This window comes from Ursus arctos, unplaced genomic scaffold (assembly GCF_023065955.2).
Source record: "Ursus arctos isolate Adak ecotype North America unplaced genomic scaffold, UrsArc2.0 scaffold_11, whole genome shotgun sequence".
Lineage (NCBI taxonomy): Eukaryota > Metazoa > Chordata > Mammalia > Carnivora > Ursidae > Ursus > Ursus arctos.
In genome coordinates, this window is record NW_026622775.1 from 59,289,171 (window position 1) to 59,317,054 (window position 27,884).

Genomic DNA, 27,884 nt, shown 5'->3' on the forward strand with positions numbered 1-27,884 from the left:
GCAGGGAGGTGAAGGAGAGGGTAACAACTTTGGGGATTACAAGTAGTTTAGTGTAGCTGGACCAAGGACGGCAGGGGCTAAAATTAGAGGATTAGAAAGAAGCAAGTTAATGAAGTACCTCATATGCTACATTGAAAACTTTGGATTTTATCCTGAAAGTAAATGGAAAGATATTGAAAAGTATTAAAAAGGATGAAGCCCTTGGCTGCAGTGTAAAAGGATGATGATGTAGGAGGAAGGAAGCTAGGGACAGAAGAGGGGCTCTTGCAGTAACCCAGAAGAGAAGATAGGAAGCAAAGTGGAAAAGATTTGGTGACCAATTAGGTTTTTATGTTTAGGGTAGAGGTAGTTGAAAGAAGGGGAGGAGACTTTATTAACTTTCAGGACCTTGAATGGATAAAGCATTATTCATCTAGGAAAAGAATACAAAAGGAAGAATAGTTTTGGTGGAGCAGGAGGGGGAGATAGAAATGAATTAATTTTTTTTCTATTGAGTTTAAAGTATTTTTATTTTTTATTTTAATTCCAGGATAGTTAGCATACAATGTTGTAGTTGTTTCATGTGTACAATATAGTGATTCAACAATTCCATACATCTCCCAGTCCTCATGATGACAAGTGTACTCCTTAATCCCCATCTCCTATTTCTTCCATCCCCCCATCCACCTCCCCTCTGGGAACCATCATTTTGTTCTCTATAGTTAAGAGTTTCTTTCTTGGTTTGTCTCTCTTTCTTTCTCTCTCTTTTTTTCCTTTGGTCATTTGTTTTGTTTCTTAAATTCCACATATGAGTGAAATCATATGGTATTTGTTTTTCTCTGACCAACTTATTTCACTTAGCATTATACTCTCTAACTCCATCCACGTTGTTGCAAATGGCAAGATTTCATTCTTTTTATGGCTGAATAATATTCCATTGTATATATATATATGCCACATCTTCTTTATCCATTCATCTGTTGATGGACACTTGGGCTGCTTCCATATCTTGGCTATTGTAAATAATGCTGCTGTAGGGGCGCCTGGGTGGCTCAGTCGGTTAAGCATCTGCCCTCAGCTCAGGTCATGATCCTAGGGTCCTGGGATCAAGCCCTGCATTGGGCTCCCCTGCTCCATGGGAAGCCTGCTTCTCCCTCTCCCACTCCCCCTGCTTGTGTTCCCTCTCTCGCTGTGTGTCTCTCTCTCTGTCGAATAAATAAATAAAATCTTGAAAAAAAGAAAAAAATAATGCTGCTGTAAAGATAGGGGTGCATATATCTCTTTGAATTAGCATTTTTGTATTTTGGGGGTAAATACCCAGTAGTGCAATTACTGGATCATAGGGTAGTTCTATTTTTAACTTTATGTTTTTTAAGATTTTATTTATTTATTTATGAGAGACAGAGAGAGGGGGGGAGGCAGAGGGAGAAGCAGGCTCCCCACAGAGCAGGGAGCTCAATGCAGGACTCGATCCAGGACCCTGGGATCATGACCTGAGCGGAAGGCAGACGCTTAACTGACTGAGCCACCCAGGTGCCCCTATTTTTAACGTTATGAGGAAACTCCTTACTGTTTTCCACAGGGAATGCACCAGTTTGCCTTCCCACCAATGGTGCAAGAGTGTTCCTTGCCAGTACTCATTGTTTCTTCTGTTTTGGATTTTAGCCATTCTGACAGGTTTAAGGAGATATCTCACTGTAGTTTTGATTTGCATTTTCCTGGTGATGAGTGACGTTGAGCATCTTTAAAAAAAATATTTTATTTATTTATTTGAGAGAGAGAGAGTAAGCACAAGCAGGGGGAGTGGCAGGCAGAGGGAGAAGCAGGCTCCCCGCTGAGCGGGGAGCCCAATGCTGGACTCAATCCAGGACCCTGGGATCATGACCTGAGCCGAAGACAGACACTTAACCAACTGAGCCACCCAGGCGTCCCTGTTGAACATCTTTTCATGTGTTTGTTGGCCAGTTAGATGTCTTCCTGGAGAAATGTCTGTTCATGTCTTCTGCCCATTTTTAAATTGGGTTATTTGTTTTTTGGGTGTTGAGTTGTATAAGTTCTTTATATTTTTTGAATACTGACCATTTATTGGATATGCAAATATCTTCTCCCACTCACTAGGTTGCCATTTAGTTTTGTTGAGTATTTCCTTCACTGTGCGAGGCTTTTTATTTTAGTATAGTCCCAATAGTTTATTTTTGCTTTTATTTTGCTTGCCTCAATAGACATGTCTAGAAACATGTTGCTATGGCCAATGTCAGAAATTACTGTCTGTGTTCTCTTCTAGGATTTTTATGGCTTCAAGTCTCCCATTTAGGCCTTTAATCCATTTTGAATTTATTTTTGTGCATTGGTTTTGTGAATGAATTTGTTTTGTGTATTATTTTGGTGCAGTTATAAATAGTATTGTTTTCTTAATTTCTCTTGCTGCTATTTCAAGAAAGGAGTTAGTTTATGAAAGTTGAATTTAAGGAGCCCTAGATGCAGTCAGGAAGTAGTTAGTAGGCAGTTGGTTAAATGGACTTGGAGTGCAGAACAAAAGTATGGGCTAGAGAATTATAGTTTGTCAATCAATCAACTAAATATTAAATGATTAACTGAAAGTTATTCAACCAAATGATAGTTGAAATCATGACTTTACCCCTTAAAAGTTACCAAGTACTTGCTGTGTACCAAGAACTTCACATGTCTGAACTCATTTACTCTTCCTTATGAGCCTATAAAATAAATACTAGTATTAGTCCCTTTTTACAAATGAGGAAACATCAGAGTTAGGTACCCTGCCCAAAATCTCACACACAGCCAGAGAGTGGCAAGACCCTTGCGATGTGGTTCTAGTATTCATGCTCTTTACCATTGTGCTTCTCAGAATGCATTATAGAATAAGAGGAGGATAGGACTAATCAAAATCAGAATCTTAGGGACCACTGGTACTTAAAGGATGGCTAGAGAACAGGAAGTAGTGGAAAAATCAGGAGAGTATTGTCGTGGAAGTCAAAGAAAGGGCATTTCAGGAATGGAGGTGAGTGGAAGGACCGTGGTGACAGCTGTTATAGGGAAGCCATCCATGCACACCCTGATACGGAGGTATGGAGAGCAAAGTGAAGACCAACAAGACCAGAAGCAGTTACCAATCTTAAGAGAGATCAAATCTCTGGTCTCAATTTTATTGAAGCTGCAGCAAATGGCATGAAATTCAAGAAAAGAGACGAGAGGCATATGTGCAACTGACTGCACGTTTTCTTTGCATATTTATGAATAAGTTACTTACTTATATGATACTTACTAAAAAAAAGGCCTATGCCACAGATAGGGTTAATTTATGTGTATGACTTAAAAGTGTAGAAATATGTGAATTTGAAGAGGAAAATGGAAACTATTCAACCTTCACTCCATCTTAAGAGCTATCCATCTTGTTTACCCCATGTCAGTCAATCTAGACCAGAACTATCGTGCCAACACAAATTGATTTTCCTGTAAACAGATTCTCTCTTTTCCTCTGTGTCACTGTTATTTCCCTTATAGCACTGCTCATTTTGTTTCCTTGCATTTATTCCATAGCTGGTCAGAATTGTCGATTCATTTTTATATTCAACAATATTCAAATCCTAATATGCTTGCCACCATATTTCTTGCATGCCTGCTTCAAGTGGCGCCAGCAGCTCTAGATAGCAAAGTAACTACCTAATGCCTCTGGATTATGTTCCTAGACCCTTAGGAAAGATTTCCGCTCAACAGCCCATTTTTATCTTGGCTTCTTATTCCCTTGTTGTGTCTCAAACATTAACTTATTACTATCTAGACTTCCCACCATTTCTAGGGAGAATTATTGAACGTTGTTAAATTTAAGAACATCTGGTGTTATTTATCCTGATGTCCTTTACACGGATTTGCCCATTTGGAAAGCAGTGGAATTGCAAATCAAGGCCTGAAATTGGAGAGGTTGCTTTTGTGACTTTTAATTTGGGGTTCAAATCTGAAACCACTATTTATGTTTTTATATATGGAGACTAAATGCATCTTTGTTTTTGTTTTCTCTCCTGATCGCCAGTTACTCAGACCTCATCAAACCCTGGCTTATATTGCTTTCTCTTTGAGCCAGTCTCTGGGGCCTCTCAAAGTAAACCTCTTATGTGTGGTAGGTAAGGACATTTAAATACATTGTCCAGATTTCTAGAAAATATGTTTTGCTAGATTTTCATGTGATATTTACTATATGTGTGTGTATGTGTGTGTGATTTACTATGTAGGTATATGTTATCACGCTTATGTCCAATCAGGTTTCTTACAAATATAAAATTCTCACAAATTAATGACAGAGTCAATTCGTGAGTAGGGAAACATTTGATATAGAGCTTAAGCAATTATGTTAAAAGTGTTTTTATTAAATTTGGAAAGCTAGCTGATTAGTATTTTATAAACAAACAATAACAACAACAAAATCCTTCCAATCAGTTGAAGTCTCAGGAGATGTCTTAGATACAAATAATTTTAGGCATTGGACATCTTCAGCTTATGAAGAAAATGGGAACACACATAAGCTCTTCCTCTGATTTCTACCTGGGAGCTCATGCGTATGCCCTGATTTAAAAATCTGCTGCTCCTCTGTTCCATAATTGACCCCTTTCTCTCATCTCCCTCAGGCTTAAATCCTTCTAGTGTCACTAATGTTGGCAGCGTGGGGAGAAGCAGCAGCTGGTTTCAACCTTCACACATTCCTCCTAAGAGAGAAGTAGGACCTGTTTTATGTGACTATCCTTGACAAAAGGAGTTTCAAAATATTTATGCTAGTTGGAAACTAATCCTCAGTCTGTCACAATAATAATGAGCCACAGATAAAATGATGTTTTAAAATTCCTTTAAAAATCATTTAAAAAGACACAATTAACCTGTTTTGTTAACTTAATTATTTTTGAGCTCTGTAAAAGAGTGTTCTTTGGATTAAACTATTTAAAGTTACCCTTAAGATTTCCTGTGAAGTTAGTACATTTGTGCTTAGAATGGTTTTTGCAACTGGGTTCAACAAGATAACCTTTATGACTCAAACTTAGCTTTCTGCCACTGAAGTAGAACTTAAGAAAACAGACTCCAGTGAGTAGCCTCAAGGGAGGCCCTAGAGAAGGCCGCAGAAATACCAAGGAGCTGTTGCGGAAGGTGTTGAGCTGGTGGTACCACCACAGGCAGGAGCACCGCTTCCAAGAGGCATTCATATGCGTGTGCTGTTTCAAAGGGCTGATGTCCTTGGGAACTGCTGGGATTCCCACACAGGCAGCCGTGGCTCTAATGGGGATTGCAGAGGGAGACTTCTTGCTCAGACGCTTTTATTCAGAATAGCAAACACAAGACCTCTTTTACCCAGGCACGGAGAAGGAGGCACCCTCTGGGAGTGCTGGACTTTTTCTCAGCACTTATACACAGAGGTTGTGAGCACCCTGAGTAGTGGGATCTTTAAATATGCTAGAAATAAAGTCAAAAAGATGAACATCAGGAGAGAAGTGTATCAAGAACAACTATCCACTTTTAGGGAGCCCATGGAATATTTAGAATGAATGATAATGTTAACATGAAAACAAACTTGGGCAGGAAAAGACGCCAAGAAGGAAAGGAACTTGAAAATAACCCCTTCAGTTTCCTAGCAGTCTAAAAGAAGCACTAGGCTGACAGTAAATAGAGTCATAGCCCAGATCCCAACAACAATTCTGTGCTTTGTTGGAAACAACCCATTTATTAAACCTAGAAAAACCAAAAGATTTAGTGTGCCAATGTGTGTTCTTTTGTGAATCCTAAGTTATTGCCCTAAGTTATTTCAGAGGTACAAGCATCTGGTCGGTTGGCAACGATAACAATAATAGTAATGACACTAGTACTAATAATGTCCTACTAATAATGTCATTGCCAAGTATGCTAAGCACTTTAGAAATATTGGTTTATTGAATCTAAGCAACATTCTTTTATGAGGTAATTTTTCAGATGGGGGAACTGAACCTCAAAAAGATTAGGTAAATTGGCCAAGATCGCACAGCGAAACTGGAAAGCAAGACAAAACTATGCTTTTAGCTTATTGCCTCAGTAAGTAGTATAAGGAGTAGAATGAGAGATTGGAGATTCTAATACTATTCAAAAATGCAGTAGCCCAGAATTAAGTGTGAATGAACCGCACATACTCGACGTGTCTCCTAAGGGCCATCATCCTCTTAACGTGCCTCCTCGGTCTATTCCCTGTTAATACGTGGCTTGAAACAATTCTTCCTTGGACACTTATAAACTTGAGTCAGCTAAATAGAGTTTCCTACAAAGTCAGATATGGAAAATTGCCAAAATGTCATTCCTTTGGATAGAGTTTCTAAGTAATTATAGTTCTAGGAGTAAAATTATGATACCAGAGACTCAGCAAATATTTGTTGAATGAATGAGTTAATAAATAAGTCAAATGGACAAAATACTTAGAAGGTAGAGTTTTGGAAATTATTCACCATTCAGTAATTATTTATTGAGTGTCTATTATGTGTTATAACTAATATTATAGTGTCAAAGAGAGCAAAGTTCAGCAGCGAGCCACCACTGTTTATCTAAGGCCTCCTCCAAAGTAAAGGCTATTAAGTTCTACTCTGCATCCTGTTTTCTCCCTTGTAAAACAGAGGGTTTAACTAGTGATTTTTATGGTCCCTCCCGTTTCCCACGTTCTATGATTGTATGATTCTCAATATTGTTTTAATAGCTTAAATTTAGGTGTACAGAGAAAAATGCTAACAGTACAGGAATTTCCCATATACCCTACACCCCGCATTCTCTATTATTTAACATCTTACATTAGTGTGGTACGTTTGTTACAATTAGTCAATATTGATAGATTATTATTAACTAAAATCCATACTTTATTCATTTTTTTCTTAGTTTTTACCTAATATCCTATTCTAGGATCCCCTCCAGGACACCACATTACTACTTGTCACGTCTCCTTAGGCTTCTTCTGGCTGTGATGGTTTCTTAGACTTTCCTTTTTTTGATAATCTTGACAAAAAATTTTTTTCCCCAAGTCATCTCTACACCCAACATGGGACTCGAATTCACAACCCAGAGATTAAGAGTATCATGCTCTGTCGACTGCCAGCCAGGAGCCCCTGATCTTGACAAGCTTTGAGGAGTACTGGTTAGGTATTTTATAGACTGTCCCTCGATTGAGATTTGACTAGTATTTATTGTATGATTAAATTTGGGTTATATGTTTTTGGGAAGACGACCACACAGAGTGGCGTTTTCATGACATCATATGAAGGGTACATACTGTGAATATGATTTATCACTGTTGATAGTAACCTTGGTCACCTGGCTGAGGTAGTGTTTGACAGGTTCCTCCACTGTAAAGTTATCCATCCCCCGCCCCATACTGCACACTTTGGAAGGAAGTCACTATGCGTAGCCTACATTTAAGGAGTGGGGAGTTATGTTCCATCTCCTTGAGGACAGAGTATCTACACAATTTTTTTGGAATTCTGCACATGAGATTTATCTATTCTCCCTCATTCATTTGTTTACTTATTTATTTATTCATCTATTCATTCATTTGTTTATTTATATCAGTATGAGCTCATGGATATTTATTTTATATTTTGGATTATAATCCAATATTATTTTTAAAAAGTTTTTTGTTGCTCTAATTTTTCCGGCTTTGGCCATTGGGAACTCTTTTAGCTATATCCTGTGTCCTTCTGATTTATACCCTCATCAGGTGTTTAGGTTTTGTTGTTTTCTTTTTTTTCCCCAATACTTACATTCTGCTACTGTAAGATGCTCCCAGCTCATCTTGCATATTTCCTGTCCTTGTCTCTGAATCAACCATTTCTCCAAAGAGCCCTGGTTCTTTTTATTGGAGAGTGGATTAGAAACCAAGGTCCAATTACCAGGTGGGCCCAATGCTACCGGTGTGTCATAACTTCTAAGCCCTCCCAGCTCACAGAGCAAGGAAATATATATGTGTATACTAATCTATATATGGACATATATCTATACAAATTTCTCTATGTAACCCTTTGTATCTGTATCCAGCTAAACATGAGTTTATACTGATGTCTCCAACTTGAATCCATTACTACATGAAATGTTCTAGCCTCCTCCCCTTGCCTATCTGTAACCTCCCACTCAAAGAATGAAAGCCTGTCCTTCACCATCTGCCATTTATTCAGTTGTTAAATTCCAGTATACATGTATAGCAGTGTCAGAATTCGTAACCTGTATCCTGTGATAAATGATTTTATCAACTAGAGTACAGTACTTACGTGTAGTGTCTTTTGCCGTCAGTTTTGTAGACTCTATTTCCCAAGTTACACCACACCCTTCAGTGGGGATGTTTTTCTTACATTTTAAATATAGTTACATTGTTTTGTCACATTCTTCATTTCATCCTGGGATACCCCAACCTCTTAAATTTTTTTAAATTTGCATGCATTAGGATTCAGGCTTTGTGCTATAAAGGTCTATGATGCTATGTGCATAGTGTCAGGTATCCATCATTATTACATTATGATACAGAATATTCTCACTGCCCCAAAATATCTCCTGTGCCTCATCTACTCAGCCTTCCCCCTGCCTGGAACTCCCGGCGACCACTGACCTTTTTACCATTTCTAGTTTTACATTTTCCAGACGCTTATACAATTGGAATCATATAGTATGTAGACATATAGGCTGGCTTCTTTCACTAAGCAATATGCATTAAAGAGTCATCCTCATACTTTTATGGTTTGATAGTTTATTTCTTTTTATCACTGAATCATATTCCATTATGTAGATATGCCATAGGATGTTTATCCTTTTAACTGTTAAAGGACATCTTAGTTACTTATAGTTTTTGTAATTATGAATAAAGATGCTATATATATTTATGTTCAGGTTTTGTTTGGACATGAATTTTGAAATAAGTTGATCAATATCTTTTTGATATTTATTTTTCAGTTTGTAATTGTTGGTTTGTAGTCATCTAGCTTTTATGTGGCTTCTCAAATATAGTTATTTATTTATTTATTAAGATTTTATTTATTTATTTGACAGAGAGAGCGCACACAAGCAGGGGGAGTGGAAGAGGGAGAAGCAGGCTCCCCACTGAGCAGGGAGCCTGGTGCGGGGCTCAATCCCAAGACCCTGGGATCATGACCTGAGCCGAAAGCAGATGCTTACCCAACTAAGCCACCCAGGCACCCCTCAAATATAGTTATTTAAAAAATATTGATCAGTTTCACATAAAAAATCTGTTCAGAATCAAGTACCATCTTCTATAAAAGTATAAATAATAAACCCATAAATATTTTATGGAATAAAATAACTTTAAATATAGGGCAATTTAGAAATATATACATCTAATGTTTTTTGAAATAGGAGCAGACCTGTGGTCTGCCAAGGCCATTTCTTTCATATCACAAACAGGGAAATTTATAGGTGTTGAATTAGCTGCAAAATTTTCCTTTTATTACTCCCTCGCAAATAAAACATGTTAAAAATTACATGTTTGGAAATCCAAATACAAGCATTTGCAACTTGATGTAATAAATACAAGACCACATTGGATAAGTAAGCCCAGCTTCCTTTACGTGTATGCATGTCAGATAGGAGAAGCACCAAGAAATAACAAGCAGCGAAAATATTTTCCCTGGACATTTCATTTCTAACACATGATACGTTTTACAGACAGCATAATCCTATTAAAACGTGACTTGTTAGTCCATAGGATATGGGTATACAGTAGTGGGAGACAAGTATGCATATTCACTAAAAGTCTAAAACATGGTAGCAGTTCTACCAAAGAAAAAGAAAAAAGTCTTTCTATAACACTGTCTTCTATCAAATTGCAAGTTAGTCTTTGCCTTTAATACTAAGTATTCAAGGATGGTTCCTTCTTTGTGGATGAATTAACAAAAATTGCCCCCACATTGTTACCACCTTACAGAATTTTCACTGTATTTTCTCACAGTATCCAAGTGACTCATGCTGACTGGTCCAGCAAAGCTCGAGTATAAAATACCCTGGCATCAGGAAAGCTTTAACATTGAATGTTATGTTACCTGACATAAAAACTGGAGAAGGCCAAGCGCCTGTGAGAATGAGGGGCTTAAGAATATACTAGTTCAATATATGACTTTTTAGTATCAGAAAATTAATGATTCTAAAGCCGTGTTGGGAAATACTGGCATTCCCTGACCTAAAAGGTTCTGGGATTTCTCTCTTAGGAGCTTGACTCCCTGAGAGATGAGGACTGGTTTACCGAGAAGCCTGGAGGATTTTAGGGCTTTAATTCAGTGGAAGAAATTTAAGAGGGAATTCTTGGGAGTCTGATTCTTTCTGAAGCAGAACACACCTTATGATGTATTACACGGGAGCTTCTATAGATAGACCGTGCCCTTTTAATGTACAAAAAATAAAACAGGGAAAAATCTTTCTCTTTCTTTCATTTTCTCTTCCCCATGTAACAGGGGGCCCTTCAGACGCTTAGTTATCTCCAACGTCCTAGAATCTCTTTCTACCCTTCGTTCCCATTAAAATTTATAAGTGATAGGCTCCATATACTCCCGTGTTTTAGCTACCTCTCAAATAGGGTCAAACTATTTATAACCAATAATTTTTAAGTGTTCCAACTTCCCAGAAACATTCACAGTGATTTGAAACCATATTTGTTCCTTTGTTTGTTTAGTTGGAGAAGCTGCAAGACAGAGTAAGACATTTATTCCCTGGATCTTCTTTAACAGTTCCCTGAATACTCTTAATTAGGCCAATATGAGGTAAGTCGCTATACATGTCTCTGAGGAAAGGAAATTTACAGAGATTTGTCTTCCCAGTATCCCCCTGGTACGCCAAATTAAACTTATGTAAGGCCAAATATCCTTCAGAAAGAAAGGGATTAAGACCCTATCCCCTGTCCTTTGGAGAGTAGAGCTTTGAAGGGCTGAGAAAGCTCTGACAGAGGTCTCCCAGTAGCAAAACCCACTGAAGTTCCCCCAAGAAGAAAGAGGGAGTCTGCCATGGTGACTTAGGCTCCACACCAGGGCCCAGAGGTTTGCGGGGACAGCGTGTTCTAGATACAGAGTGTAGCTGTGGTTAGAAACCCAATTAAACCTGGCCACTTTGGCAAAGCTGTCATGTTTGGAGAACAGTGGCTGATTCTGTGAGTGTAAAGCCAGTGAGCTGTCATTTGGGGAGTCCATGTCCTCAGTGCCACTCTGCTGCCTGAGCAGGGTTATACAGCTGAAAGGACATCCTTATAAGCAAGTCAAGGATACACAGGAGGCTTAGGAACCAGTTTTCAACAATGACACAGTATAGAAGTGGTTAAAATCAGAACTTTAAATGGACTGATTAGTTCTTCCCACATGGAACAATATTGCTCCCTTTGGATTAAGGAACTTCCCAGGGTTCCTGACAGTTTGAGGAATGGTGAGTCCTTGAGAGAGGGAGATACTGAATTATCTACAATATGGAGGAATGGAGGCTCAAGCAAGTCATTAGAAAAATAAAGAAGATACCCAGTTTTGCAATCCAAACTGATGGAGGTCATACAGATTACATGTAATGTTAGTTTATTGTGAATTTTGAAGGGATGAAGTGTTTGTCAAATTTATTTAACCACCAAACATTTTTCCCCTAAACTAAGTATCTTGAGGGATGAGATTCCAAGGAACACTTCGAAAATGCTTCTCAAATGGTAGAAATTTAGATACTAAATCATGACAAAGGAGCAGCATACCTAGGACAAGGATCTTTTCCTGGCACCCACTCATGTGATTGCTTAACTGTGACAGACGAGTTCCACAGTTCTGTGACGCTAATGGCAATATTCTAGTAACTCTAACTCGAGGAGGGTGGAGTGCACAGGGAGAGGGGGCTAAAATGATATCACAGCTTTCTCCTTCTCTCCATCTATCCTTTGCCTTTGTATAACGACCACCACCTGCAATCTCTTGTTGGCTCCATGAGTAAGCATTTTTATTTTATTGTGTTAAGTATCCTCAGTACCTAGAACTCTGGGTGGCATCGTAGGTATTTAATAGTTCTTTGTGGAATGCATGAACTTCTGGCTTTCACTGTCCTGGCAAAATTATTAAAAACAACGTGGCAGGACACCTGGGTGGCTCGGTCAGTTAAGCGTCTGCCTTTGGCTCAGGTCATGATCCCAGGGTCCTGGGATCAAGTCCGCATCAGGCTCCCTGCTTAGCGGGGAGTCTGCTTCTCCCTCTGCCTGTCACTCCCCCCGCTTGTAAGCACGAGCACACTCTCTCTGTATAATAAATAAATAAATAAATAAATAAATAAATAAATAAATAAATAAAATCTTTAAAAAAACAAACTTAACATGGCTTTCTTTCTTTCTTTCTTTCTTCCTTTCTTTCTTTCTTTCTTTTTTTTCTTTGGGCATGGTTTATATCTTGCAGCTGCAGAGCAGATCCCTCTGAAAATTCAGTAAGTATAAGAAGAGTAATGACTGGGAAAGCTTGACCAGGTTTGGTAGGCCCAATTCTCTGAAACAAATGGAAAATAACGTTTCATTTATAAATCAAATGAAACCCATATTTGCCCAAGTCAAACCAACGTGGGGTTGGGGGCAGGGATAAAATGAAGCCATTTCAAACCTCACCAGCTGAATCACTATTCCCCAGCTCCACATGGTGCCCACTATGTGTAACGTATTTAACAACTGTAAGTTTTATAAATAAAGTTAATTCAATAAATCAGTATATGGTAAAAGTTAAAAATATTTCCTTTCTATTCTCTAAGTTATCATGAAACTACTTACCATGTGGTATAAGGCAAAATGGTCATCAAATCATTCTCATGATTTCTAAGTCATATTTGGTTTTTAGAAATTACTTGTGTGGTCTTACGTTTGATAAGCTCTCACAAAACTAAATGTTCCCTGTCTCTAAGCTACAGTTTTACAGAGGAAATGGCACCAAACTCTTTCAATGACTTCCTCATGAAATTGATGGTGGTTAGATCTGGCACCAGGCACTTGCTGCAGTGAGGGTAACTGGGTGGGCTGTCCTTCATGTTCCAGTGCTAGTGCTTCTCACAGAGCCTATAACTGGGGGGCCTTTACTTCTGCCCCCGCCTACAAAATTGCTCCCAGCAGGCCCATCCCACACTCCTGCCAACCCTGGCCCCTCCTGAGTAGCAGGCGGGGACTAGATTCCTCCCTGCTGCCGGCTTGGTCTGCTCAACTCATGCCCCAATGTCTAGCTGCACTAATCCTATAACCACCTTCTCAGTGGCCATTGGATGATGTCATGCAGTGACATGTGGTCTAACATAAGCTATTTACCAACCATTAGAGCAGTATTTCTATATTTTAACCTGTAATAATGCTATGCCAGTGTGTATTAGCTGAATATCAGCCATGGCCCAGTTTCTTCCGAGTAGTTCAGAAAATCTCAGTCTTCTCCCATATATGTTCGAACAGGGCTGTGAATGTTTTTTTCTATCTCAAGATATCTGCCATTTCTTATTCTGTCTCTTACTTCCATAAAATGACTCCCATGTTTATGTATTGATTCCTGGAAGCAGCCACTGATTTTGTTTCATCTCTTAAAGTCACTCAAGCGCTGTTGCTCTTGCCAATGCCCTATCTCTGAACTAACACTGGGGAAAATCCCCTTCATGGGCCTGAGTTGCCCAAGGTTACCAAACAAGGCTGCCTTTCTCTCTTTGTGACTCACTCCTATTACAACCCTGAGTCTCTGGGTAACTATATCAGAAAACAACCTGAGCGTCATACCACCCTGTTTGCTATTGGCTCCCATAGCTCCCCATTTTCTGGATTAAGTCTATACATTTCTTTTCCAGTTTTATCGAGATATAATTGACATATATCACTGTATAAGTTTAAGATGTATAGTATAATGAGTAGACGTAAATGTTTACTACAGTAAGGGTAGTTGACATGAATTATATAGATAAAAAAAAGAAAAAATTTTCATTGAGATGAGAACTCTTAGGATCTACTCTCTTAACAGCCCTCAAAATCATGCAGCAGTGTATAGTCACCATGTACCTCACATTCGCAGTACTCACTTATCTCGTAACTGAGAGTTTGTACCTTTTGACCACCTTTATCCAGTTCTTCCTCCCCACAGCCCCCACCTCTGGTAACCACAGGTCTGATCTCTTTTTCTATGAGTTTGGTGTTTTATTTCTTTTTTAAGATTCCACATATAAGTGAAATCATACAGGATTTGCTTCTTTCTGTCCAACTCATTTCACTTAGCATAATGCCTTCAAGTTCCATGTATGTAGTCACAAGGGTCAGGATTTCCTTCCTTTTTTTTAATGGGTGAATATTCAACTATATATATATATACCACAGCTTCTTTATCCCTTCATCTGCCTATAGACATGTTGTTTCTATGTCTTGGCTATTGTTAATACTGCTGCTATGAATATGGGGGTGCAGATATCTCTTGCCATATTGTTTTCATTTCCTTCCCATATATTCCCAGAAGTAGAATTGCTGGATCAGATGGTAGTCTTATTTTCGTGGAACTAAAAGTAGGACTTTGCCCGTTTTTTAATTGTATTATTTGTTTTTGTTTTTTGCTATTGAGTTGTATGAGTTCTTTATATATTTTAGATATTAACCCCTTATCCAATATATGATTTACAGATATTTTTCCCATTCCGTAGGTTATTAATCATTTTTTTTTTGTTGTGCAGCCTGTAGATTTTGACACTCTTTTTGTCCTAGATAATTTTTTTTTCCTCAATAGCTTGAGAGCATAGGAAGAAATCTTTGATCCCCAATGGTTTAGGAGAATTGTTCTCAACATGGCTGGGCCTCAGAAGCAGTCAGTTAGTTGTGTGAAACGAAGGCATGAAGACTGAAAGCTCCATCGGTCAATCGATCTGCATCCAGGGTTGCGAACCCTTAGCTTAAGGGGTCTGTTTTGGCTCCAAAGCAAGTACTCACTTTTCCCTTCCATTTATTAGGCCCACTGCCAGATGTACCCTCATGCCTCAACAGGATTAATTCCTAGGAAATTCATAAACAATTTGGTTGTTACTTTGGGATTCCTGCCACTCTGTGAACTACTCCTATGAACAGTGATGCACAATTTCCTTTAGGTTAAGTCCATAAGTTGCATTTCAAAAAAAAAAAAAAAAAAAAAAGCCCTGACATCACAAGGAAACCACTTTTAGTTGCTCCATTTCCTGGAGCCTACTGCTGGCAAAATGCCTGGGACAAGATGTATTCAATTCAAGTCAAAGCAGAGCTGTGTTAGGAGAAACAGATGGCCCACCTAAGGTGAAAAAATTACATTCTTGGGGGAAAAGGCAGGGTGCTTTATTCATCTCTTCCTCTAGGAAGGCTGGAATGTGTGGCGGCCAAATAAACAAAACACATTACAAACGCATTCCACAGATGAACAGAATAAATGGTGCTGAACAAGCCTACGGGAGGCATCCTGCTGTAGGAGCGGGTCACATGTATATGAAAGTGCCCCCAGCACTTGAAAATCATTCTGTCAGAGGAAGTAATAAGAAGCAACACATAACTGAAGAGACAACCCACCAGTAACCCTCTCTGAGAGCTGGTAATGAGGGACTGAGAAGACTGGGGACTGTCTAGATGAGCCAGGTACTGGTTCAGGAAAATGACTGGATATAAAACAAAGCAGTGAGGGTTGGATTATGCCCCATTTGCAGAAAACTGGTATTAATGTGCTAGAGGGGTGGTAGATAGGTCATCTGCATTTGTTTTGAAAAGGGGAGACCAGGCAGTGAGAAATTGTTGCTAATCATCTCACAGTTTCCAGAAGAGAGAGATACCTTTCCTGGAGGTTATCAGTGTTCAGATCCCCTGGAAGGCACATTCCCCTCAGAAGACTTTTCTAATACTCAGATGAAACACTGCGTAAGTTTACCAACGTTTGTTCTACATGTTTATTCAATAAGGAATATTCCGATTATGAATTCGGTTTCTCAGTTACCCTAATAATGGGCAGGATTGAGGGAACAAGTTTGGAGGTCACTGGAGAGATTTATTATATACCTGTTACGAATAAATACAATCTTTTGAGGGTTTGCTTAGCATGAGTTAGTTCTGCAACCTAATTTCCTAGCAATACAGTACAATACAAGTTTCCGGCAACCTAATTTCTTTGGACCCACACAGCTGAACATCAGAACCCACTGTGACCACTGCCCCCTTATTGCCTTCCTGTAGGCTCCACCCAAGCAGCCCTGGGCCTTCTTCTGTAACATCGGTGCCTCTCTTTAAATTCAACACAAATCATCCCCAAAAGTCATCTCCTTACTTGCTGCTTTAAAATCAGCAGGAGATAATTCTAAATTATGTTCTCTGTAATGTGTTCTAGGGTCTCATAGCCCTGACCCTTAGGAAACAAGTCACATTATCTGTGACCATGTAGTTTCACTGAGTACAAACTTACAGCTTCTTGTGGTCCTTGCTGTTCTCTTCATCTTAAGGGGGTGGGTCATAGTGAGGCCACATGATGATGTACCGAAGGTCCTTCAGTAAGAGGTGGGAATGGAAGGATCACATTACCAAACACAGTTCCTACCCAGACCCCCTCATGTGATCAGATAAAGGGACTAGTAATTTGAAAGGGAACGTAACTGGGTTAAATGAAGAAAACATGAGTGTTCTCATCCAAAAGAGCAAAACTCAAAGTGCACTTCTTTCTGCCAGCGGTGCTCACGGTAGCCGTGGGAGAGCGTGAAGCTTTGCCCATTTCTCTCCATCAGAGAATGCGTGCTTCTATGACCTGCCCTGGTGTTCTCACCCCTGACTGTTGTAATAGTGGAGCACCATCACTTCAAGTACTCTTGCTTAGTTGTCTCTGTCCGAGGGAGGAAACGGGTGGCACTGTGCGCCCCTTGGTGGACACTGGACACTTGTTTGCTGTAGGGCATTTGTCCATTGTCTTTGGTGATAAATAATTTTTGCCCATCTCCATAATGAGATGGAAGCAGCAATGATCCAACTCCGGAAATGATCTATTAGTCTTACATCCCAGAAATTGTCCTGTGTTCCTTGACAAGAGCAAACTATCTTCCTTTTAAAAGCAAAAGAGAAATATTAATGTTGCACATTAATTTCTTCTTCTCCCATATCGGAGAGTTGGATGAAGGACTAATGATGACAACTATTATAAAAATTCTCTCAAAATATTCATTTCCTAAATAATATAAGAGATACATTCACTGCAACTGAGATTTATAAGGGTTCTGTGAGGTGACAAAATGGGGTTTGCAATTCAGGATGTTTATTGCTCTCAGGGGCTATGGCTAATCTCTTGTGAAGGAAAGTTTCAGTTGGATAGAGATTGAGCAATTAGAACATAGATGCATTGTGTAACTCCTTCTTCCTCTTTGTTTACTGTGGAACAGTGAATATCTTAAGTCTCAAGCTATAGGCCAGCTTAATAGATTTAATTTTTGAGTATCTTGTTTCATGAGAACTCAGCATTTCTTATGAAAAGTGGCTACAGATAATTAAGGCCATTATATGTCTCTGTGCTGATACTGAATTTGTCTGACAGAGTTCACATAAGAACATCCTAATAGTTGTTTTCTTTAAAGGCAAAGAGAATTGACATTTACTGAGTACTTACTCTGTAGCCACACTACATTTATTGACAAATCTCTAATATTGATACTATTTCTCTTATGTTATGAATGGGATTGAAACTCAGATTAAGCAATTTATTGAAGACAATAGAGTACCGTAGAAGCTGAAATGATTATGTTCTCTTTTGGTCAATTTTATACAGAAGTAAAGTGATAATACTATAGAGCTAGGCTTTAGGGTCTAAACCCAGTCTCTCTCACCCCCAAACTACTGCTCTTTTCACTGTACCGTGTTGCCACATTCACATACAAGAAGCTAGAGAATTGCCACAGAGTTCGTTTGCTCTTTCTTGCATTTTACTGCTTTTTTCCCCAATTTTATTTTGTGGTAAAATACACATAACATACAATTTACCACCTTAACCATTTTTAGGGGTAGAGTTCAATGGTATTAAATATATTCACAAAGTGCAACCATCACTACCATCTATCATCATAACTTTTTTCATCTGAAATTTCAAACTGAAATTTCATTTCCATTGAACAATAACAACTCATTCCTGCACCGCCCCACCCCCCGCCACTCCTTGGCAACCATGATTGTACTTTCTGTTTCTATGAATTTGACTAATCTAAGAACCTCATACAAGTGGAATCATACAGTATTTGTCTTTTTGTGACTGCCTTATTTAAACATAATGTCTTCACAGTTCATGCATGTTGTAGTATATTGTAGAATTTCCTTCATTTGTAAAGCTGAATAATATTCCATGTATATATATATACCACATTTTGCTTATCCATTCACTTGTTGATAGACTCTTGGATTTTATATATTGTGAATAATGCTGCTATAAACATGGGTATACAAATATTTCTTTGAGACCCCGCTTTCAATTTTCTTGGGTATATATCTGGAAGTACAATCATTGGATCATATCATAAATCTATTTTTAATTTGTTGAGGAACCTCCATACTGTTTTCCACAGTGGCTGTCCCATCTCATATTCCCACCAACAGAGCACAAATGTTCCAATTTCTCTACATCCTTGCCAATAGTTGGTTGTTTTTTTTTTCTCTTCATAGTAGCCATCTTAATGGGTATGCGGTAGTATCTCATTGTAGTTTTGATTTGCATTTCCCCAATGATTACTGATGTTGAACATCTTTGCATGTACTTATTAGCCATTTGTACATCTTTGGAGAAATATCTATTCAAGTCCTTTGCCAGTTTTTGATTGGATTGTTTTTGGGTTGTTGAGTTTTAGGAGTTGAGTTCTGGGTAGTAATCCAGTTATTAATCAGATATATTAATTGCAAATATTTTCTTCAGTCCTGTGGATTGCCTTTTTACTCTGTTGGTGGTGTCTTTTGATGTACAAAGTTGTTTAGTTTTCACGAAGTCCAATATGGTATCACATTTAAGAAATTATTGCCAAATCCAATGTTGTGAAGCTTTTGATTGTTTCCCTCACAGAATTTTGTTGTTTTAGGTCTTACATTTAGGTCTTTAATCCATTTTGAGTTAATTTTTATATATAATATTAGATAAGAATCCAACTCGATTCTTTTGCATGTGGATAATCAGTTTTCCCAGAACTATTTGAAAAGTCTGTCTTATCTCCACTGAATGGTCTTGGCACCCTTATCAAAAATCAGTTGACTATATATGCAAGGGTTTATTTCTGGGCTCTTTATTCTATTCTATTGGCATGTATGTCTGTCTCTCTGATAGTACCACACTGTTTTGATTACTGTAGCTTTGTAGTAAGTTTTGAAATCAGGAAGTGTGAGTCCTCCAGTTCTACTTTTCAAAATTGTTTTGGCTACTCAGGGTCTCTTGAGATTCTGTATGTATTTTAGAATGGGTTTTTCTATTTCTGAAAAAAAAAAAAAAAGATGTCATTGGGATTTTGATAGGAATCACATTTAATCTGTAGATTGCTTTGGGTAGTATTGACATTTTAACAATATTAGGTCTTCCAATCCATGAACATGGGATGTGTTTCCATTTATTTGTTTTCTTTAATTTCTTTCAACAGTGTTTTATATTTTTCATTGTACAAGTCTTTTCCTTCCTTGGTTAGCTTAATTCCAAAGTATTTTATTCCTTTTCATGCTATTATAAATGGAATTGTTTTGTAATAGTCTGTTCAGGTTGTTCATTGCTAGCATATAGAAATGCAACTAATTTTTGTATGTCAACTTTGTATCCGGCTCTTTTGCTGAGTTTATTCATTCTAATGGCTTTTTTTCTTATACGTGTGTATAATCTTTAGGGTTTTCTACATATCAGATCATGTCCTCTACAGAGACATTTTTCTTCTTTTCCAGCTTAGATGCCTTTTACTTATTTTCTTGCCTAATTGCTCTGACTAGAACTTTCAGTACTATGTAGAGTAGAGGTGGTGAAAGCAGGTATTCTTGCCTTTTTCCTGATCTCTGAGGAAAAGCTTTTAATTTTTCACCATTGAGTATGTTTGCTGTGTGCTTTTCATATATGGTTTTTATTGTGTTGAGGTAGTTTCTTTCTATTTTTAGGTCTTTGGAGGAGGTTAGGGTTTTGTGGGTTTTTTGTTTTGTTTTTGGTGTTTTTTTAACCATGAAATGGTGTTAAATTTTTGTTAGGTACTTTTTTAATTTTTTTTTGGCATCAATTGAGATGACCATATTCCCATTCCCAACCCTTTATTCTGTTAATGTGATGTATTACACTGACTGTTTTTATTGTATGTTGAACCATCCTTGCATTTCAGGAATAAATCCCTCTTGGACATGGTGCAGAATCCTGTTAATATACTGTTGAATTTGATTTGCTAGGTTTTGTTGAGGATTTTTGCATCAATGTTCACAAGGGATATTAGTCTGTAGTTTTCTTTTAGTGTCTTTGTCTGATTTTGGTATGTGGATGATTCCGGCTTCATAAAATGAATTAAAAAGTGTTTCCTTCTCTTTAATTTTTTGGAAAAGTTGAAAAAGGATTGGTATTAGTTCTTTAAATGTTTGGTAGAATTCACCAGTAAAGCAATTGAGTCCAGTGCTTCTCTTTGTCAAGAGATTTTTTATTGTTAATTCAATCTCTTTACTAGTTATAGGTTTATTCAGATTTTCTATTTCTTTGTGATTTAGTCTTGGTTGTTTTTGTATTTCCAAGAATTTGTCCATTTCATCTAGGTTATCCAATATGTTGGCATACAATTGTTCATAGTACTCTCTCATATCCTTTTGATTGCTGTGGAATCAGCAGTAATGTCTCCATTTTCACTTCTGATTTCAGTCATTTGATTCTTCTCTTTTTTTTTTTCGTCATGTAACTAAAAGTTCATTAATTTTATTGATCTTTTTGAAGAAACAACTTTTGGTTTTATTGATTTTTCTCTATTGTTTTACTATCATCTATTTTGTTTATTCCTACTCTAATCTTAATTATTTCCTTCCTTCTGCTAGCTTTTGATTTAGTTGGTTCTTCTTTTTCTAGTTCCTTAAGTTATAAAGTTAGGCTGTTGATCTAAGGTCTTTTTTGTTTTTAACGTAAGTACTTACAGTTACAAATTTCCCCATTAGCACCACTTTCTCTGCATCCCATAACTTTTGGCATGTTGTGTTTTGTTTTCATTAGTCTCTAAGGATTTTCAAATTTTCGTTGTAATTTCTTCTTTGACTCATTGATTGTTTGAAAGTGTATTGTTGGGGCGCCTGGGTGGCACAGCGGTTAAGCGTCTGCCTTCGGCTCAGGGCGTGATCCCAGCGTTATGGGATCGAGCCCCACATCAGGCTCCTCCGCTATGAGCCTGCTTCTTCCTCTCCCACTCCCCCTGCTTGTGTTTCCTCTCTCTCTGGCTGTCTCTATCTCTGTCGAATAAATAAATTAAAAAATCTTTAAAAAAAAAAGTGTATTGTTTAATTTTCACAATTTTGTGAATTTTCCATTTTTCCTTCTGTTACTGATTTCTAACTTTTACCCATTGTGGTTAGAGAGGATACTTTGGTGGATATCTACTGTTAAAAATCTATTGAGACTTAATTTATGGCCTCACATATGATCATTCCTGTGAAATATTCCATGCACACTTGAGAAGAATGTGGTATGCTGTTGTTGGGTTAAAGTGTTCTGTATATCTGTTAGATCGAGTTGGTCTATTGTGTTCAGTGTTTATTTCCTTACTTATGTTCTGTCTAGTTGTTCTGTTTGTTATTATGAATGGATATGAAAATCTCCAACTATTATTGTAGAACTGTCGTATTTTTCCCTTCAATTCTGTTAGTTTTTACTTTATATATTTTGATAGTCTGTCATTAAGTACACAAAGGTTTATAACTGTTATATCTTCTTGCTAGAGTGAAGCTTTTATTAATATATAATGTGCTTCTTTGACTTCCGGTAAACTTTTTCAATTTAAATTCTATGTTGTCTGGGGCGCCTAGGTGGCTCAGTCATTAAGCGTCTGTCTTCGGCTCAGGGCATGATCCTGGCGTTCTGGGATTGAGCCCCGCATCAGGCTCCTCCGCTGGGAGCCTGTTTCTTCCTCTCCCACTCCCCCTGCTTGTGTTCCCTCTCTCAATGCCTGTCTCTCTCTCTGACAAATAAATAAATAAAATCTTAAAAAAAAAAAAATTCTATGTTGTCTAATAGTATATCCACCTGTGCTCAATTTTAGCTATTATTTGCATGGAATATCTTTTTTCCATCCTTTCACTTTTAATCTATTTTTGTCTTTAGATCTAAAGTGAGTCTTTTGTAGACAATATATAGTTGGATTGTTGAATTGGATTCTTCCAATCTGTCTTTTGATTGGAGAGTTTAATCCATTTACATTTAAAGGAATTCCTAATTAGGAGGTTTACTTCTGTTATTTTGCTATTTGTTTTTTAAACGCCTTATAGATATTTTATGCCTCATTTCTGACATTACTGTCCTTTTTTGTGTTTAGTTGAATTTTTGTAGTAAAATATTTTCTCATTTCCTTTTCTTAATTTCCTTTTCCTCATTTCCTTTTCTTAATACACTTTAGCTATTTTTTTTTTTGTGGTAACAAAAGATGTGGTTAATGTCCTAAAGTTATAACACTATAATTTGAATTTATTTTCAAAAGATTTTATCTATCTATCTATCTATCTATTTATTTTAGAGAGATAGAGAAAGCACGTGTGTGCTCATGAATGCGGGGAGAGGCAGAGGGAGAGAGATAATCTTAAGTAGGCTCCATGCCCAGCACAGAGCCCTTCATGGGGCTCAATCCCACAATCCTGAGATCATGACCTGAGCTGAAACCAAGAGTCAGGCACTCAGCTGATTGAGCCACCATGCATCCCTATACCAGTCTAACTTTAATAATACACAAAAACTGCTTCTCTATAGCTCCATCCCACCTCTTTCAGCTATTGATGTCTTAAAAATTACATCTTTATACATTGTGTGCCTCAAAACATAAACTAATAATTTTTTACATGCATTAGTCTCTTAAAAAATATATGGGGGCCTGGGTAGCACAGTCATTAAGCATCTGCCTTCGGCTCAGGGCATGATCCCGGCGTTCCAGGATCGAGTCCCACATCGGGCTCCTCTGCTGGGAGCCTGCTTCTTCCTCTCCCACTCCCCTGCTGTGTTCCCTCTCTCGCTGGCTGTCTCTCTGTCACATAAATAAATAAAATCTTAAAAAAAAAAAAAAAAGAAATCTGCTCATAATCTTATTGAAGATACTTTTATGTGATTATTTGCTTCTCTGTTGCTGTTTTCTAGATTATCTTTTTGGTTTTGGCATTTGAAAGTTTGAATATAATGTGTCTTGGTGTGAGTCTCTTTGAGTTCATCTTACTTGGAGTTCATTGAGACTCTTTGATGTTTATATTCATGTCTTTTATCAAGTTTGGAAAATTTTCAGCCATTATTTTCTTTAAATATTCTTTCTACCCCTTTCTCTCTCTTCTCCTTCTTGGACTCCCATAATGTGTATGTCAGTCTACTTGATAGTGTCCCACAGGCCCCTTAAGTTTTGTTCATGTTTCTTCAATCTTTTTCTTTCTGTTCCTCAGATTCAATCATTTCAATTGTCCTTTCTTCAAATTCATGGATTCTTTCTTCTTCCTGTTCAAATCTGCCTTTGAATTCCTCTAGTGATTTTTTTTATTTCATTTGTTGAACTTTTCAGTTCTAGAATTTCTTTTTGTTTCTTTTTTTTAAAAGTTTCCTATTTCTTTACCGCTATTTCCAATTTGTTGATACATTGTTTTCTCAACTTTCTCACATCTTCCTTTAATTCTTTGAGCATATTTAAGATAGCTATTTTAAAGTTTATGTCTAGTATTTCTGCTATTGGGTCTTTTTTAGGGTCAGTTTCTAAAGATCTATTTCTTTTCTTTGAATAGGCCATACTTGCCTGTTTCTTTGTATGCCTTGTGATTTCTTGTTGTTGTTGAAAATTGAACATTTGACTCTAATAATGTGGTAACTCTGGAAATCAGATTCTCCTCCTTTCCCAGGGTTTACTGTTTTTGTTGTTGCTATTGTTGTTTTTATTGTATTTGTTTATTGTTTTTGTTTTTGATTGTGTAGGCAGTCTCTGGGTCAAGGTATAAATTTAAGGTCTTCTTAGGTCTTTTCTAAGCCTTTCCCTGGGTGCCTGGTTACTTTCTGATTTTCCCTATATATACAGTTGCTTTTTAATGTTCTGGTCTTTAATGTCTAACTACTAAGAAGGGGAAAAGGAAAATGAAGGGTATAGAAAGGGTGCTAACCTTTTAAATCTCCTGGATGTCATTTCACCCAGATGGGGAGAGATTTGCTTAATGGGGGGAGGTGCAACAACAATGGCTGCCTGCCTCTTTGTCTGCACCTCTGTGATCAGAAGCAGCAATCAGTGATCAGAGCACAGATCCCTGATAGGGAGGATAGGGCCCTTTTAGCCTACCCCAGCTCCTGCAAGCTGTATGCAAGCTGCCTCAGGGGCATGTGCACAGCTGCCTGCCTCATGGCTGGGGGTGGGGAATGGGTAGCTGCTACTGTGCTAAGACCCACAATTGAGACCAAAATTAACTGTCCAAGTCTTCCCTCAGACATTAAAAGCTTTCAGTAAACTGTCCAGAGTTCCAAAATAGTTACATAAGACTAATTTCACCAGTGCAATTGTTGTCTAGTAAAGGAGACAGATGGTTAGTGCTTCCAATCCACCATCTTTCCAGAATCCTCTAGGATTTTAAAAAATAGATATCATTTTGTAGAGCATTTTTAAGTTCACAGCAAAACGGAGCAAAAGGCGCAGAGATTTTCCATATACCCCCTACCTTACATGCATAACTTTCCCCATTATCAATAGAGAAATCCCTCAAGATTTTAAATAATCACAAATAAAATGTGTAAAAAACCACTTTTTAAAAGAAAAAGCCAATTGTCATGTTGGAGCGTTTCAATGCTTTCCACAGCAGGCAAGTCTGGCCCTTTTAGGACCAGTATTTGTACACCGGTGGTGGCCTCAGTACTTAAGAGACAGAAACACTAACGGTCTCTTCTCTGTTTATGAGAAGTACAGGAATAACAGCAAGACTGACGACTCAAACTCATTCTGCCACTTTCTGTCTGTGACCCTAACATTTACCTAGTTTTCTAATAGTCATCTTTCAAAAAGACTTATTCTACTTGAATCTTCTTTCTTTCTTTTTTTTTAAGATTTTATTTTTTTTATTTATTTGAGAGAAAGAGAGAGATAGTCAGAACATGAGCTGGGGCCAGGGAGAGGGAGAAGCCGGCCTCCCACTGAGCTGGGAGCCCGATGCAATGTGGGGTTCCATCCCAGGACCCCGGGATCATGACCTGAGCCAAAGGCAGATGCTAAACCGACTGAGCCACCCAAGCACTTCTTTATTTAAATAGTTGCCAAGTTCTCAAGATTCCTTCATTGCAGCATCTTACCATGTCTGTGCTCACTCCTACTACTCTATTTCAGATCCTTATATGTTGATTCTGGTCTGTTATGAGTCTCCTAAATAATTCTCCCCCTTGACAGACACTCCATGCTCCCATAACATGGCTGCTAGATGTGTCATCCTAAATCACAGCTCAGAGTATCCCATCCTTCTGCTAAAAAAGAAAGAAGCTGCCAAATTCCCAAGTCCAACCCTAGAAATTGCCTGGGGCAGTCATTAGGTTCCTGGGGTCCTCTCCCAAAGTACAAGGTCCTAGGACCAGAGTGTTCATTTTGTTTTGGGATGCCGTTTCCTCAAAATGATGCTTTCTGACACTGTTTTATAACAATCTATAAGAAGAAAAGAATAATGGTCTAGAACTCTCCAGTCTTCACCACCAAAAAAAAATAAATAAAAGCGCCTTTGTCTTCTTTAAGTTGTTGTCTAGCGCCACCTTGTGTTAAAACTAAACAGTGGCTCTAGAGAAAAACCACCTGCCGTACATACTTCATATTGCAGATCTTTAACACTGGAAAGGAAACTTAGAGATCATTTAGACAGCTGCCTCATTTTAAGAATAGTAATTTATTCAGGATTTAGAGGAAGAACTGAATCCAGATTTCTTGAATTCCATGCTACTCAATTTTCTAACACATCCTCGTAGCCTCTTCAGCCTCCAATGGAATAGGGCCAGAGTGATGATGCCGCCTTTGGAAGAAGACAAAAACATAATAATTGATCCCTTATTATAATCCAGTTATTATAATAAATACACTTACAAATATCTCATTTATTCTTTATAGGGAGTCTGTTCTTATTTCTGTTTCACATATGGACAAGGTACGATTCAGAGACATTGAGGAACTCATTAAAGCTATATTGTATTATCTGTTCACAATTATTCATTCCCTCTTGCCCTTGCCATACTTCTATGTACAAGCCAGACAGATACTCCCCTGCCCGTATTGATCTGGGGTTCGGCCAATTCGACTTCCTTTGGTCAATGGAATGTGAATGGACTTGATATCTGCCACATGGGAGCAGAAGTTTTAAATTTTGTGGTTTGATTTAGTGTACTTCAGCCTGACCTCCTCCATGAGAACAACATGCCTTAGAGAGGGTCTGTTTCTTCCACTGTGGCTCCTGGAATGAGATGACACATGGAGCTGAGCTGAAGCCAGATGAGCCGACTCGTCAGAGTCAAGGCTGACCCACAGTTAGCCTGCGGCCCTCATAAAATGTGAGTGAAAAAAATAAATGTTTGTTTTGTAAGCCACTGAGAATTTGGTTGCTGCAGCAAAAGCTGGTCAATACAGGCTTTGAACACAAGTCTGACTGACTTCAAAATCTCTCTGGAACGCTGTGAGAAAGAACGCTGCTCCTGGGGTGATGTTTAATTTAACTCATTTGCTGAGGTTCTCACCTCCTTCAAATCTGCTTAATTCTACTCTTTAACTGATGCTTCCGCTGAGCATCTGGTTTAATCTGCAGATCGCTTCTCTGGCTCTGCCTTCGCATTACATCTGATTCCCTGTACCTTGATTTATCTTTTCTCTTTCGAAAAGCACTCATAAAAATGCTTTTATTTACCTTCCAAAATACTCTACAATCAATTTATTTACGAGTCTCCCCAGCTGAATTTTAGGAGGGAGGGCAGTGCCTGGGACATAGTAGGTGCTGAAAAGTTGTTTAAATGAGTGAATGAAAATGATGTGAAAGTGCTTCTGCAAGAACGGTAGATGCTGTGTTTTAATAAGATGACCAGTAGAGGTCAGGCATGAGTTCTTTAACGATCTTGTTAGACCTGCAACCGCTTCGACATGTGTGTTTATACAAGGATCTGTTCACTCTGGATGTCTCAGGAATGAGTGCGGATTGCTACATGATCGATAGTGGTGGCAATTGGCATATATCATGAAAACTACTGAAAGGTAAAGACTGATGGTACCTCAGATTGGTTTTGCCTCCATATATGAACTAGTCTTAGGAGCGAAGTGTGGGGTTGCAGGGAGAGGTGGGAGCAAATAGAAAGAGAAAATAGGATGCAAGGGGCACCTGAGTGGCTCAGTTAGTTGAGTGTTGGATTCTTGGTTGGGCTTAGGTCATGATCTCACCGGTCTGTGGAATCAAGCCCGGAGATGGGCTCCCCAGTTGGCAGCGGGGAGTCTGCTTGAAGATTCTCTCCCTCTGACCCTCCCCCCATACGTACGCACTCTCTCTCTCATTCTCTCTGTCTCTCCACATAAATCTTAAAAAAGAGAGAGAGAGAAAAGGATGCAAGATGGGACAGAAAATGTTGGCTTCAAGGTTATGTTTATTTTTTTAAATGGCTTGTAAATAAAAGTTACATTCGGTCAAACAACCAGAGAAGATAGTAAATGCTTACTTTCAATTACAAAGCTACTAGATTAAGAACACAGCCTCCCAAAAGTGTGTATGT

General features: G+C 38.1%; 1 protein-coding gene across 1 annotated transcript in view; it reads left to right on the forward strand.

Annotated features, from left to right (window-relative positions):
* Positions 1–9,030: 9,030 nt before the first annotated feature.
* The window catches only part of LOC113269908 (60S ribosomal protein L38-like), a 30,995-nt gene continuing 12,141 nt past the window's right edge, over positions 9,031–27,884 (forward strand). Inside the window, exons 1-2 of the mRNA XM_026518864.4 lie at positions 9,031–10,745; positions 26,517–26,684. The gene's annotated coding sequence lies outside the window, so the exon portion shown is untranslated. The remainder of the gene's footprint in view (positions 10,746–26,516; positions 26,685–27,884) is intronic.